The following is a 14,654-nucleotide window of genomic DNA, read 5'->3' on the forward strand; positions in this document are numbered from 1 at the left end:
CACTTTGCGCACACCCTGATCTTTATCAGCAACCCCTTGAAACCCTTGACTGTAAAAATCCTTACAAACCTCCCAGAGGTAGGAAAGGACACATAGTTTTGAGGGCATAAGCCTGCTGTGTTCCCCTTTGCCTGGCAAACAATAAAGCTATTCTTTTCTACTTCACCTAAAACTCTGTTTCCAAAATTTGACTGGGTGTCAGTGCACAGAGGCCAGGTTTCTAGCATCATTAGGCCTAACATTAGATCATATGGCAAAGATGCAATTTTGATAGGGTATGGCATAGATTTTGAGATGGGGGACAAAACTGATAACTGGCAAAATACATTATTATAATTTTGAATTTAAGTTGTTAATTTAAAGAACTTTTAAAATGAAAAAAATGTCTTTTATATTAATTCTTATGTTATTCTCTCAGATTTGATTTGCCTGAAGAAAGGTCTTTATTTCTCCCTTTTAAAAAATTAAACTATTTACTTTGAGGTAATGGTAGACTCACACATAACATAAATAATGCAGAAACATCCTTGTGTACCCTTTTAGTTTCCACCAGGGTTTATGTCTTGCACAACTATATAAGATCACCACTAGGAAATTGACATTGCTACATTCCACTGATTTTATTTCCATTTGCATCGTTTTCTACTCTTTTATAATCACACTCTATTCCTCAAACCCTGGCAACTACTACTCTTTTCTCCATCACTATAATTTTGTCATTTTAATTTGTTATAGAAATCATGTATGAAACTTTTCAGGACTGGCTTTTTTTTTTTTTTCATTCAGCATAATTCCTTCTATATCTGTTTAACTTGTTGCATGTACCAATAATCCCTTTTTGTTGCTGAGTTGTATTTCACAGCATAGATGTAATGAGTTTTGTTCATCCATTCACCCATTGAAGGACGTAATCATTGTTTCTAGTTTTTAGCTGTCATGAGTAAAGCTGCTGTGAACATTTGTGTACATGGGTTTTGGTGTGTCTGTGTGCGTGTGGGTAGGTTTTTATTTCTCTGACATAAATGCCTAAGTTTATAATTGCCAAGTCATGTTATGGTAATCTCATGTTTCATTTACCTGAGATATAATTTACATGCCATAAAATTCACCCTTTTTAAATATATGATACAGTGGTTTTGGTATATTCATGAGAGTGAGCCACCATTACCACTGTCTAGTCCAGAACATTTTCATAACCCTAAAAGAAATCCATCAGCAGTCATTCCTCTTCCCTAATCTCTAGAAACTCCCTGGTGACCAGTAATCTACTTTATATTTCTCTGGATATGCCTGTTCTGCACATTTCATATAAATGGAGTCATACAATATGTGACTATTTATGTCTGGCTGCTTTGTGTCATTTGTGTTGTAGCGTGTTCCAGAATTTATTCCTTTTTATGGCTGAATAAAAATCCATTGTATATACCACATTTTGTTTACCCATTTTCAATCGATGGACATTTAGGTTATCTCCACATTTTGACTATGGTGAATAATGCAAATGTTAACATTTATATAGAAGTTTGTGTGTGAACATATATTTTCAGTTCTCAGGTTTCTACCTAGGAGTGGAATTGCAGTGGTAATTTCTTATGTTTAACCTTTTGAGGAACTACCAAACTGTTTTCCAAAGAGGCTGCACTATTTTACACTGTTATCAACAATATGTGAGGATTCTTCACATTGTCAAGAATGTGACATTGTTGTTTTCTGTCCTTTTCATTATAGTCTAGTAGTTGGCCATTTGTAGTTGTGAATTGATATCTTTGCTGATTTGTATTTTTCTAATGATTAATGGTATCTTTTCTTGTGCTTATTGGCCATTTGTATATTTTCTTTGGGGAAATGTCTATTCAAATCTATTGTTCATTTAAAAATTTTGGCATTTATCTTTTTATTGAGTTCTGAGAGTGTTACATATTTGAGATACTAGATCCTTATCCTTACTAGATCTAGTACAAATGTTTTCTCCCATTCTGTGGTTTATCTTTTACTTGGTAAGTTTTTATTTGGTTGCTTGTGTTTTGTTATCTGTCATACTGTAAAACTATGTCTAATCTTCAGTCTTATAAAGATTTACCCCTCTTTTCTTTTTTGTAGAATTTTAGCTCTTACATTTAGGTCTTTGATCCATGTTGAGTTTTAATTTTTGCATGTGATGTGATGTAGAGGTCTAACTTCTGTTTTTGCGTGGGATATCCAGTTATCTCACCACCATTTATTGAATATTCTCCTTTTTCACCATTGAATTGTCTTGGCATATTTGTTAAAAATCAGTTGACTGTAGACCATGGGCATATGTCTGGATTCTTAGTTCTATTCCATTGATATGTATCTTTTTTGCCAGTACCATCCATGCAGACGTGATTACTGTAGTTCTGTAGTAAGTTTGAAATTGAGAAGTCTGGATCCTCCAACATTATTCTTATTTTTCAAAATGGTTTTAGTTATTCTAAATCCCTTGCATTTCCATGTGAATTTTAAGATCTGCTTGTCAATTTGTGAAAAAAAAAAACACAAGCCAACCATGATCATTGGTAAAGATTATATTGAATCTTTAGATCAATTTGTAGATTATTGCCATTTTAATAGTATTATGTCTTCTAATCCATGAATGTGTGATATCTTTCTATTTATTAACGTCTTCAGTTTTCTTCAGCAGTTTCTTAATTTGAACACTGAACACTGTTCAGTGTAAAAATACTGAATCTCTTTTGTTAAATTTATTCTTTTTGATGCTATTGTACATAGAATTGTTTTCTTAATTTTATAGTAGCCTGTGCATGTGGGTCAGAAAGAATTTTCCAGCATGGCAAGGTGAAGAGAAAAGTTTAATGAGATGGAAGACACTGCTGGTGCAGCTGGATGACTTCCTGACCATCAGGGAGAGCCAATAAGGAGTGTGCGGTCATATCTATTTATATAACCCAGGGAGAGAGGCGAGTTCTCATGATACACCAGCTGACCTGCTGATTGGACGGGGAAACAGGGATCTTATGCTACACTTGATGGTTGGTTGGGGCATATAGGGCCCCAGTGGTTGGCTGCTGGCCTACACCACAGCCACAGCAACTCCAGATTCAAGCCAAGTCTGCAACCTACACTACATTCACGGCAACACCAGATCCTTAACCCACTGAGCAAGGCTGGGGATTGAACCTGCATCCTCATGGATACTAGTTGGGTTCGTTCCCACTGAGCCACAATGGGAAATCCCCATTCCATGATTTTTTTAGATATCTGCTCAGTTACTTTATTAGTGTCAGCTAATAAGCAGAGATTTCCTTAACTATCTGAATCTAGTCTGAATTCAGTAAGTCTCCCAGTTTTTGCTGACTTTGGTCTCTGTATATGTATTGCAGCATGCCTTCCCCTCTCAGCTAGGCAGTTGACAACTGTGCCTTCCACATCACTTCTGGATTATGTAGAGCCTCAACTTCAGCAGAGGGGTGAGAGCTTAGGGTCTTCTCAGGTCTTTGCAGAGCATATTCAAGCTCTGGGTATGCATGTGGCCTTCTAGATTTCCAGAAATGTGCCAGAGTTTTTCAAAGCTCATGTGGATGTCTCCTTCCCAGACTCGTTCACTTAAGGGTTTTGGCAATCTTTTGTTTGCAGCAGCTGTTATCTCAGGCAGCAATGAGGTTAAACCATTGCCTGTAGTTTATCTCAACTGGCGAAAGGGTTTTTGTAGGGCTAAGTTTCTAGTCAGTTCAAATTAAAAACAGCCTTGCCAGTGGGGTCTTTCAGAGGACTATGAGGCAGTCAAATGACAGTTCTCTGGGAATGAACTCCAGCTTTCTGCCCATTCAGGTGTTAGCGAGGCTGCTGCTTTTCACTATGATTATGAAAAGTAGTCAAAGAGATTTTCCAGGCTTCTGCAGAACTGGAGGGTAGGGGATAGGACTAGAGGAAGTGAAAATGCTCTAGAGTTTACAGCTTAGCCTTCTGACTGAGATTTTACCCATTTTTTCTTAAATAAACCCTCCATGTCTTACCGCAGGTCTTTGGTTAATTTCCAAAGTTCTGTAAATATAGATTCTGATAATTTTTGCCAGTATTGGTTTTATGGAAAAGAGAATTTTTGGAAGTCCTTACTCTCTGTCACTTTTGCTCTGAATTTATAATTTCATAAATAAACCACCAAATAATTTTCCAGGTTGGCACTACCATTTTACATTCTTCCCCAGTAATGTATAATTGATCCAGTTTCTCCACATCTCACTAGCATTATTTTGTTGTCATTATTTTTAATTTTTGTCATTTTGATAGATGTGAGGTTTTCTCCAATTGTGGTTTTAATTTGTATTACTCTAATGCTAATGATATTTAACATCTTTTCAAGTATTTGTCATCTTTATCTTTTCTTCAGTCTGTTCATGTCCATTGCTCATTTTCTATTTGGATGCGTGTGTGTGTGTGTGTGTATATATATATATATATATATATATATATATAGTTGTTGTTAGTCTTGAGTTTTAAGAAATCTTTACATATTCTAAAAACTAGTTGTATATGCTGCTTACAAATATTTTCTCCCAATATATAGTTTGTCTTTTTGTGTTCTTCTGCAGACCAATGGTTTTACATTTTGATGAGGTCTGCTTTATCAGGTTTTGCTTTTATGTATCATGTTTTTAGTATAAAGTGTAAGAATTTACTAGCACTAGGCCCTGAAGATGTTCTATTTTTTTGTTTTATATTCATCTTCATAATTTTGAAATGTGTGTGTATGTGTATTGTTTTTTGAAATTAAGGTTCTTGGTTGCTAGTTTTTATTTTTCTTTCCTTTTAGCATTTTCATGGTGTTCATTATCGCTTGGCTTACATAGTTTCTGAAGAGATATCTGCCATCATTCTTATATTTCGTCTTTAGTATCTAATGTGTTTTTCTTCCTTGGGATACTTTGAAGAGTTTCCTTTATATTAGTTTTCTGGGATTTGATTTTGATGTACCTTGCTGAGGTTTACTTTTTCTTTTTTTTTTTTTTTTTATAATTTTTCTTATTTTCCCACTGTACAGCAAGGGGGTCAGGTTATCCTACATGTATACATTACAATTACATTTTTTCCCCCACCCTTTCTTCTGTTGCAACATGAGTATCTAGACATAGTTCTCAATGCTATTCAGCAGGATCTCCTTGTAAATCTATTCTAAGTTGTGTCTGATAAGCCCAAGCTCCCGATCCCTCCCACTCCCTCCCCCTCCCATCAGGCAGCCACAAGTCTCTTCTCCAAGTCCATGTTTTCTTTTCTGAGGAGATGTTCATTTGTGCTGGATATTAGATTCCAGTTATAAGTGATATCATATGGTATTTGTCTTTGTCTTTCTGGCTCATTTCATTCAGTATGAGATTCTCTAGCTCCATCCATGTTGCTGCAAATGGCATTATGTCATTCTTTTTATGGCTGAGTAGTATTCCATTGTGTATATATACCACATCTTCCGAATCCAATCATCTGTCGATGGACATTTGGATTGTTTCCATGTCCTGGCTATTGTGAATAGTGCTGCAATGAACATGTGGGTGCACGTGTCTCTTTTAAGTAGAGTTTTGTCCGGATAGATGCCCAAGAGTGGGATTGCGGGGTCATATGGAAGTTCTATGTATAGATTTCTAAGGTATCTCCAAACTGTTCTCCATGGTGGCTGTACCAGTTTACATTCCCACCAGCAGTGCAGGAGGGTTCCCTTTTCTCCACAGCCCCTCCAGCACTTGATATTTGTGGACTTATTAATGATGGCCATTCTGACTGGTGTGAGGTGCTATGTCATGGTAGTTTTGATTTGCATTTCTCTTATACTCAGCGATGTTGAGCATTTTCTCATGTGTTTGTTGGCCATCTGTATATCTTCTTTGGAGAAATGTCTATTCAGGTCTTTTGCCCATTTTTCCATTGATTGATTGGTTTTTTTGCTGTTGGGTTGTATAAGTTGTTTATATACTCTAGAGATTAAGCCCTTGTCCGTTGCATCATTTGAAACTGTTTTCTCCCATTCTGTAAGTTGTCTTTTTGTTTTCTTTTGGGTTTCCTTTGCTGTGCAAAAGCTTTTCAGTTTGATGAGGTCCCATGGGTTTATTTTTGCTCTAATTTCTATTGCTTTGGGAGACTGACCTGAGAAAATATTCGTGATGTTGATGTCAGAGAGTGTTTTGCCTATGTTCTCTTCTAGGAGTTTGATGGTGTCCTGTCGTATATTTAAGTCTTTCAGCCATTTGGAGTTTATTTTTGTGCATGGTGTGAGGGTGTGTTCTAGTTTCATTGCTTTGCATGCAGCTGTCCAGGTTTCCCAGCAATGCTTGCTGAATAGACTTTCTTTTTCCCATTTTATGTTCTTGCCTCCCTTGTCAAAGATGAATTGACCATAGGTGTCAGGGTTTATTTCCGGATTCTCTATTCTGTTCCATTGGTCTGTCTGTCTGTTTTGATACCAGTACCACACTGTTTTGATGACTGTGGCTTTGCAGTATTTCTTGAAGTCTGGGAGAGTTATGCCTCCTGCTTGGTTTTTGTTTCTCAGGATTGCTTTGGCGATTCTGGGTCTTTTGTTGTTCCATATAAATGTTTGGATTGTTTGTTCTAGTTCTGTGAAAACTGTCATGGGTAATTTGATAGGGATTGCATTGAATGTGTAGATTGCTTTGGGTAGTATGGCCATTTTTGCAATATTGATTTTCCCAATCCGGGAACATGGAATATCTTTCCATTTCTTTCCATCTTCTTTGATTTCTTTGATTAAAGTTTTATAGTTCTCGGCATATAGGTCCTTTACCTCTTTGGTCAGGTGTATTCCGAGGTATTTGATTTTTTGAGGTGCAATTTTAAAAGGTGTCATATTTTTGTATTCCTTTTCTAATATTTCATCGCTGGTATACAGAAATGCAACTGACTTCTGAATGTTAATCTTATATCCTGGTACTTTGCTGAATTTATGAATCAGTTCAAGTAGTTTTGGGGTTGAGTCCTTAGGGTTTTCTAGGTATAGTATCATGTCATCTGCATACAGTGACAGTTTTATCTCGTCTCTTCCTATATGGATGCCTTTTATTTCTTTTGTTTGTCGAACTGCTGTGGCTAGGACTTCCAAAACTATGTTGAAGAGCAGTGGTGAAAGTGGGCATCCCTGTCTTGTTCCAGATTTGAGTGAGAAGGCTTTCAGTTTTTCCCCATTGAGGATTATATTTGCTGTGGGTTTATCATAAATGGCTTTGATTATATTCAGGAATGTTCCCTCTATACCCACTTTGGCGAGGGTCTTGATCATGAATGGATGTTGGACTTTGTCAAATGCTTTTTCTGCATCTATTGAGATGATCATATGATTTTTGACTTTTTTTTTTGTTAATGTGGTGTATGATGCTGATTGATTTGCGTATGTTGAACCATCCTTGTGAACCTGGGATGAACCCAACCTGGTCATGGTGTATAATTTTTTTGGTATGTTGTTGGATTCGGTTAGCTAAGGTTTTGTTGAGAATTTTTGCATCTATATTCATCAATGATATTGGGCGATAGTTTTCTTTTTTGGTGGTCTCTCTGTCTGGTTTTGGAATGAGGGTGATGGTGGCCTCATAGAATGTCTTTGGAAGTATTCCTTCTTCTTCCACCTTTTGAAAGAGTTTAAGGAGGATGGGCACCAATTCCTCTTTATATGGTTGATAGAATTCACCTGTGATGCCATCTGGTCCTGGACTTTTATTTGTAGGGAGTGATTTTATGACCTCTTCAATTTCATTTCTAGTGATGGGTCTGTTCAGTTGGTCTGTTTCTACTTGATTCAGTTTTGGCAGGCTGTAAGATTCTAGAAAATTGTCCATTTCTTCCAGATTGTCAAACTTGTTGCCGTATAGTTGTTCATAGTATTCTCTTATGGTTTTTTGTATTTCTGCTGTATCCGTTGTGATTTCTCCTTTTTCATTTATAATTTTGGTTATTTGGGTTCTTTCTCTCCTCTTTTTAGTGAGTCTGGCCAGGGGTTTGTCAATTTTGTTGACCTTTTCAAAGAACCAGCTCTTGGTTTTATTAATTTTCTCTATTGTTTTTTGAGTCTCTATTTTATTGGTTTCTTCTTTGATCTTTATAATTTCCTTCCTTCTGCTGACTTTAGGACTTTTTTGTTCTTCTTTTTCTAATTCATTTAGGTGGAGGGTTAAGTTGTCAATTTGGGATCTTTCTTCCTTTTTTGAGAAAGGCCTGTATTGCTATAAATTTCCCTCTGAGCACTGCTTTCGCAGCATCCCATAGATTTTGAGAGGTTGTGCCTTCATTATCATTTGTTTCAAGGTAGTTTTTAATTTCCTTCTTGATTTCCTCATTGACCCATTGGTTTTTTAGTAGCATGTTGTTGAGTCTCCATGTAGTAGGTTTTTTCTCTTTGCTTTTCCCATGGTTGATTTCTAATTTCATGGCATTGTGGTCAGAGAAGATACTTGAGATAATTTCTATGCTCCTAAATTTATTAAGATTCGCTTTGTGTCCCAATATGTGGTCGATTCTTGAGGATGTTCCATGAGCATTAGAGAAGAATGTGTATTCTGCTTTTTTTGGATGTAGTGTCCTGAAGATATCAATTAAGTCTAACTTTTCTATTGTTTCCTTTAGGATCTCTGTTGCTTTATTGGTTTTCTGTCTAGAGGATCTGTCCATTGATGTGAGGGGGATATTAAGGTCTCCTACTATGATTGTATTCTCATCAATATCTCCCTTTATGTCTGTTAATATTTGTTGTATGTATCTGGGTGCTCCTGTATTTGGGGCGTATATGTTGATGATAGTAACATCCTCTCCTTGGATGGATCCCTTAATCATTAAGTAGTATCCTTCTTTGTCTTTCTTTATGTCTTTTGTTTTAAAGTCTATTTTGTCTGATATGAGCATTTCGACTCCTGCTTTTCTGTCATGTCTATTGGCGTGAAATATTTTTCCCCGCCCTTTCACTTTCAATCTATATGTATCTTTTGTCCTAAGGTGAGTTTCTTGTAGGCAGCATATTGAAGGTTTTTGCCTTTTTATCCACTCAGCCACTCTGTGTCTTTTGATTGGGGCATTCAGTCCATTGACATTTAAGGTGATAATTGATAGATGATTATTTATTGCCATTTGAACCTCATGTTCCAGTTGATTCTATGGTTCTCCATTTTTCCTTTCTTTTTTTTTTTTTTTTTTGGTTGGATGGTCTCCTGTTATTATCTGTTTGAGTGTATTTTTTTTTCATTTTTTGCAAATGCAATATTTGGTTCTGGCTTGTGGTTGCCCTGTTTTTTAAGTATGCTAACCCCTTCCCATAATTGTGTGTTTTAGCCTGATGGTCCTGTAAGTTCAAACACTTCATTACTATATTAAAATTAAGAAGAGAAACATACAAACAAAGAAAAAGGGTTATTTACTTCCTAACATCCCTTGCCCACATTTTATGGTTTTGATGACTTTTTTATTTTTTTCTTTTTAATTTTATTTTGTTTGAAGCATGTTCATGATTAAATCTGTATGCTGGCTTATTTGAGTGACTGCTCTCTGATTTCAGTTTCCTCAATCCTAGTTCTTCCTCTTCGTCTTCTTCTTTTTTTTTTTTTTTCTTTTCTTTTTTCTTCCCTTTCCTTCCTTTCTTTTTGGTTTAGAGAAGCCCTTTCAATATTTCCTTTAACCTGGGTTTTGTGTTGCTGTATTCTTTAAGTTTTTGTTTTTTGGAAAAAATTTTTATTTCCCCTTCTATTTTAAATGATATTCTTGCTGGATAGAGTATTCTAGGTTGCATATTTTTTCCTTTGAGCACTTTAAATATCTCTTGCCATTCCCTCTTGGCCTGTAGTGTTTCTGTAGCGAAATCAGCTGATATTCTTATGGGGGTTCCCTTGTAGGTAACATTCTGTTTTTCTCTTGCTGCCTTTAGGATCCTCTCTTTATCACTAACTTTTGCCATTTTTGTTATGATGTGTCTTGGTGTGGGTCTATTTGGGTTCAGTTTGTTTGGGGCCCTCTGTGCTTCTTGTATCTTGAATCCAGTATCCTTTAGATTTGGGAAGTTTCCAGCGATAATTTCTTCAAATATATTTTCCATTCCCTTATCTTTTTCTACTCCTTCTGGAATTCCTATTATGCGTAGATTGGCCCGTTTTATATTATCCCATAGGTCTCTTATATTGCTTTCCAGTTTTTTGATTCGGTTTTCTGTCTGTTGACCAGATTGAGTGATTTCCATTATTCTATCTTCCATATCACTGATTCGTTCTTCGGCATTATCCATTCTGGTTTTTACTGCCCTTAGTTCAGTTTGCATCTCTGCAAATGAATGTTCTAGTTTTTCTTGGCTCCTCCTTATATTTTCTAGTTCCTTTCTGAGGGTATCTGCATTACTGTTCATTTCTCTTAATTCCTTCAGTATTTTCACTATTTCTCTTTTGAACTCCAGGTCTCTCAGACTGCAGAGATCTATTTCATTGTTGACTGTTTTAGGTGAGTTCTCCTGTTGGTTTGACTGGGGGTGGTTTCTCAGCTTCTTCATCTTGCTTGTTGTTTTCTTTCTCCTGAGGGAGTTGTACTCTCCGTGATGGGGCAGTGTTTGCCTTGTCACTGCTGTGGAATATTTCCTGAGGGTTGGCATTGTTGGTCAATCTTTTTTGAGGCAGTGTGGCTTTTCTGAAGCGTTGATGGGGCTAACAGTGTTTTTTGAAGCAAAGGAGGACTTCCTAAGGGCAGACAGGACTGGGAGGTCCACACCACGATGGTAGCAGATTTCACTTGGTCATGCAGAGCTTGCTCGGGTGTTTTTAGGCTGTGGGGTTCTTGCAGGGGTTTGCAGTGTTGGGCATCTGTTCCTCAGGAGTGCATCACCCCCTGGGGACTGGAGCAGCTATCTGGGTCACTGAGAACCTAAGAGGCTCTTCCCTAGGGCAGCCCAACTCAGAAGGACGGCCTGCGAATGTAGGCGGATCTTTTCACAGTCTGGCCAAGCTTGTTGCAGCTTTTCTGGGCTGCACGGGGTCCTCCAGGGGGCTGGTGGTGCTCAGCAGCTATTCCACGGGAGTGGGGCACCCCCTGGGGGCTTTGGCGGGTAGCAGGGCCGTTGGAAACCCAAGAGGCTCCTCCCCAGGGCAGCCCAACTCAGAAAAACCGTCCGAGAATTAGGCAGATCTATTCACGGCCTGGCTAGGCTTGTTCTAGCTTTTCTGGGCTGCAGGCCTTTTCTCGGGGGCTGGTGGTATTTGGTGCTGCTCTGCGGAAGTGTAGCCCCTCCAAAGGGCAAGCAGGCCTGTGCAGGGACAGCCCCTGCGGTGGTAGGCTTCAGGCAGTTGTTGAGGCCAGCCCTCCTGGATGGCAGGCAGCCCCAGGTTCTGCGAGAGCGTAGGGGGTGGTGGGGGTGGGGGGAGGGGATGCACTGGGAAACACAGCTTTCAGCTAGCTAGCGGGCCTGTAAGCTTGCTGTGGCATGGGGGGTATTCTATGGGGACCCACCCCTTCTTCTCTCCCCTCCCCAGCACGGGCGCAGACCAGGCTCTTCTCCCAGGTTCCCTCTGATGCGGCTTTCCACTTCCCCGCCCCTAGAGTATTGCTCCCTTTCTCTGCGACAGCTTTGTTTTCTAGTCTCCCAGGCAGTCTCTGCCCCATCAAATGGTTTCTAGACCTCCCAAGCAGTTTCCGCTCCGCCCCGCCCCCCCAGCCTTTTCTGTGGGACTAACCTCTGGAGCCGAGGTCTCGGTGCCCAGCCCCCATCCAGCGTCCCCCGGCCCTTTCTCGGGGACTAACCTCTGGAGCTGAGGTCTCGGTGCCCAGCCCCCACCCAGGCGTCTCAATTTTTGGTGACTGTGCCCGTAGTTCAGATGGTCCGTTCTGTTCTTGATTGGCTTTTCTGTACTTCAACTTACTGCTACACTCTTCTCTGCATCTGGAGATTCCTCCGGTTCGTTTGATCTTTCCCCCATGTGGGTGACTTTCCAGGGTGCGGGATCCCTTTCTCCTCTGCAGTTCCCTTTCGGGAGCGCCCGTCCCGCTCGGATTCACCTTCTCTCACTCTCCTCCTTTCTCCCGTTCTGCCCAGTAATGTCACGAACTTCTTGCCGTTATTGGAGTTTAGGTTCCTCTGCCAGCGATTGGTTGGTGTTCTGTGCGAGTCATTTATTCTGTAGATGTGCTTTTTTTGTTGTGTTTGTGGGAGAGGGCGAGCGTGTCCCCCTACTCCTCCGCCATCTTGTCCTCTCTCCTACTTTTTCTTTATATTTGATATTTACTGAGTTTCTTGGGCTTGTGTCCTTAGAATTTTCACCAATTTTTTTTTCTTTTTTTTTTTTTCTTTTTATGGCCACACGTGCAGCATATGGAAGTTCCCAGGCTAGGGTGTGAATCAGTTGCAGCTGCTAGCTTGTGCCACAGCCATAGCAATGTCAGATCCAATCCACATCTGCAGCCTATGCTGCAGCTTGTGGCAATACCAGATCCTTAACCCACTGAGCACGGCCAAGAATTGAACCTGCATCCTCATGGACACTATGTCAGGTTCTTAATCCACTGAGCCACAATGGGAACTCCTGGAACTTTAAAACGTTATTTCTGTACTCTTATCTCTGACCCCTGCTTCTGAGACTCTTTTATGTGTTTTGTTGGTTTAATATTGTCCCATAATCACTGACACTCTATTCAGTTCTTTTCAAATTTTTTTTTTTTAAATGTACTTCATTTAGGACACGTTGTATTTCTGTCTTAGGGGTCAGTAATATTTTCTTCTTCAGTATCTAATCTGTTGTTAATCCCACCTAGCAGTGTTTTCAGTTTGTTATATTTTTGATCTCTAGAAGTTCTATTTGGTTCTTCTTTATATGTTAACATTTCTATAACAATGTTTGTATTTTTCTTTGACTACATGAATATATTTACTATAGTTGTTTTAAAGTTCTTATTTGCTAATTCTAGCATCTCTGTCATATCAGGTCTGTTTGTATTACATAGTTTTTATCCTGGCTATGGGTCACATTTTCCTGATTCTTAGCATGTCTAATACTTTTTGATTGGATACTGGATCTTATAAATGTTACATTATTCAGTGTCTACATTTTTTTGCCTTCCTTTCTATGGTTCTTTGTTTTGGTTGTGATTATTTGCAGCTTAGTTTGATCCTTTCATGATTGTCTTTTTTCTTTGTTACAACAGATCTCAAGTAACCTCTTCTGTAGGGGTAGTTTAGCCTTGTTAGCCTGTTATCCTTTCTAGGATCTCATTTAATGCACCAGGTAATTAACAAGAATTTGGTACACTTGCTGCTCAGAACCTGAATGCTTTCTAGACCTGTATGAGCTCTGTGGACTGTTCAGTTGATAGATTTTTAGTTATGACCTGGAGTGCCTTTTAGAAATCAGATAAGAGTCAAAGGATCTCATGAAGTTTTCTTTTTTTTCTTCCCCAGTAGTGCTCTCTTCTCCAGAACTGTACCCTACAACTTCAAGCTGCCTCAGGTTTCCTGAATCCTGATATGTGTCTTCATAACTCAGTGAGACTTTCATTTTTTGTTTGGGATCCCATTCCTGTGCCAGAGTCCACAGTTTGCCTCCAGGCATAAAGCTGTGGACATTGTGTATCACCTCACTTGTTTCTTCTCTCTCAGGGAACATGGTACTAGTTGCCACTTGTCAATATCTGAAAATAATTGTTTCATGAATTCCATCTAGTCTTCTTGTTGCTTATAGCAGTTGTGGAAATCTGGTCCCTGTCCATCATGGCTGGAAGTAAAAGTCCTGTTGTTTTCATTTAAAAAAAAAAAATTAAATTACCATTTTACTTTGGAACAATTTTGTATCTACAGAAAAGTTGTAAAGATAGTACAGTGTTCTAGTTTGCCTAGTTCTTGTTGTTAACATCTTACAATTCCATGGAACATTTGTCAAAACTAAGAAACTGACACAGGCCTACACTACAGCCACAGCAATACTGGATCCAAGCCACATCTGTAACCTACAGCACAGCTTGTGGCAATGCTGGATCCTTACCCCACTGAGAGAGGCCAAAGATTAAACCCCCATCCTCAAGGACACTATGTCAGATTCTTAACCTGCTGATCCCCAGTGGGAACTCCATAATTCATATTTTGATTTGGCCTTTTTTATAGGTAGAATTTGAATTGAGGCAGATATTGTGTGGATAACCAAAAAATTTTTTATTTTGGTGTCTGGGCACCCTGCCTTTAGTGTAATAAATGCAAGTGTGTGTGTGTGTGTGTGTGTGTGTATGTTTGTGTATGTATACACTTATTTATATATAGACATATAGCATTTTGGCATAAATAATATTTAGAGTAATATGATAAAGTAGTTAGGTATTCCTTCCTAAAAGTAATGTTTAAAGAATATTGATTTTAAAATATGGAAGCATTTCATATACCCAAAGCAAGGAATAAAATATATGGTGTAATTGTCTAAATTGTATTAGGCTTAGCAAGTTAATACCTACACAGAATTGATTTAATCTAGCATATGAAGGTCTTAAATTCATTAAATTTTGTATCTTTCTTATTCTGTGTCACTGACATTATTATTGTTTTTTTGGCCCTACCTGCAACATGTAGAAGTTCCTGGGCCAGAGATCAAACCTATGCAGCAGCAACCTGCACCTCTGCAGTGACATCACCATATCCTTAACCCATAGCACTGCAAGGGAACTCCAATTTGGTT

At 38.6% G+C, this 14,654-nt stretch overlaps 1 protein-coding gene across 32 annotated transcripts in view; it reads left to right on the forward strand.

Moving 5' to 3' along the window:
* LRRC28 (leucine rich repeat containing 28) overlaps window positions 1–14,654 on the forward strand; it is a 196,049-nt gene that overhangs the window by 36,278 nt on the left and 145,117 nt on the right. For 3 of the 32 annotated variants that reach the window (XM_084975815.1, XM_084975801.1, XM_084975829.1), the window contains exon 1: window positions 13,394–13,477. The exons of 27 other annotated variants lie outside the window; for them this stretch is intronic. The gene's annotated coding sequence lies outside the window, so the exon portion shown is untranslated. Of the gene's footprint in view, window positions 1–13,392; window positions 13,478–14,654 lie in introns of those variants that run through there. 2 more of the 32 variants (XM_084975742.1, XM_084975761.1) reach the window with 1 other exon arrangement.

Source organism: Sus scrofa, chromosome 1, assembly GCF_054392235.1.
Source record: "Sus scrofa isolate SSC_HxYL_T2T_F1_AM1 chromosome 1, Sscrofa_HxYL_maternal_Yorkshire_Landrace_v2.0, whole genome shotgun sequence".
Taxonomy (NCBI): domain Eukaryota; kingdom Metazoa; phylum Chordata; class Mammalia; order Artiodactyla; family Suidae; genus Sus; species Sus scrofa.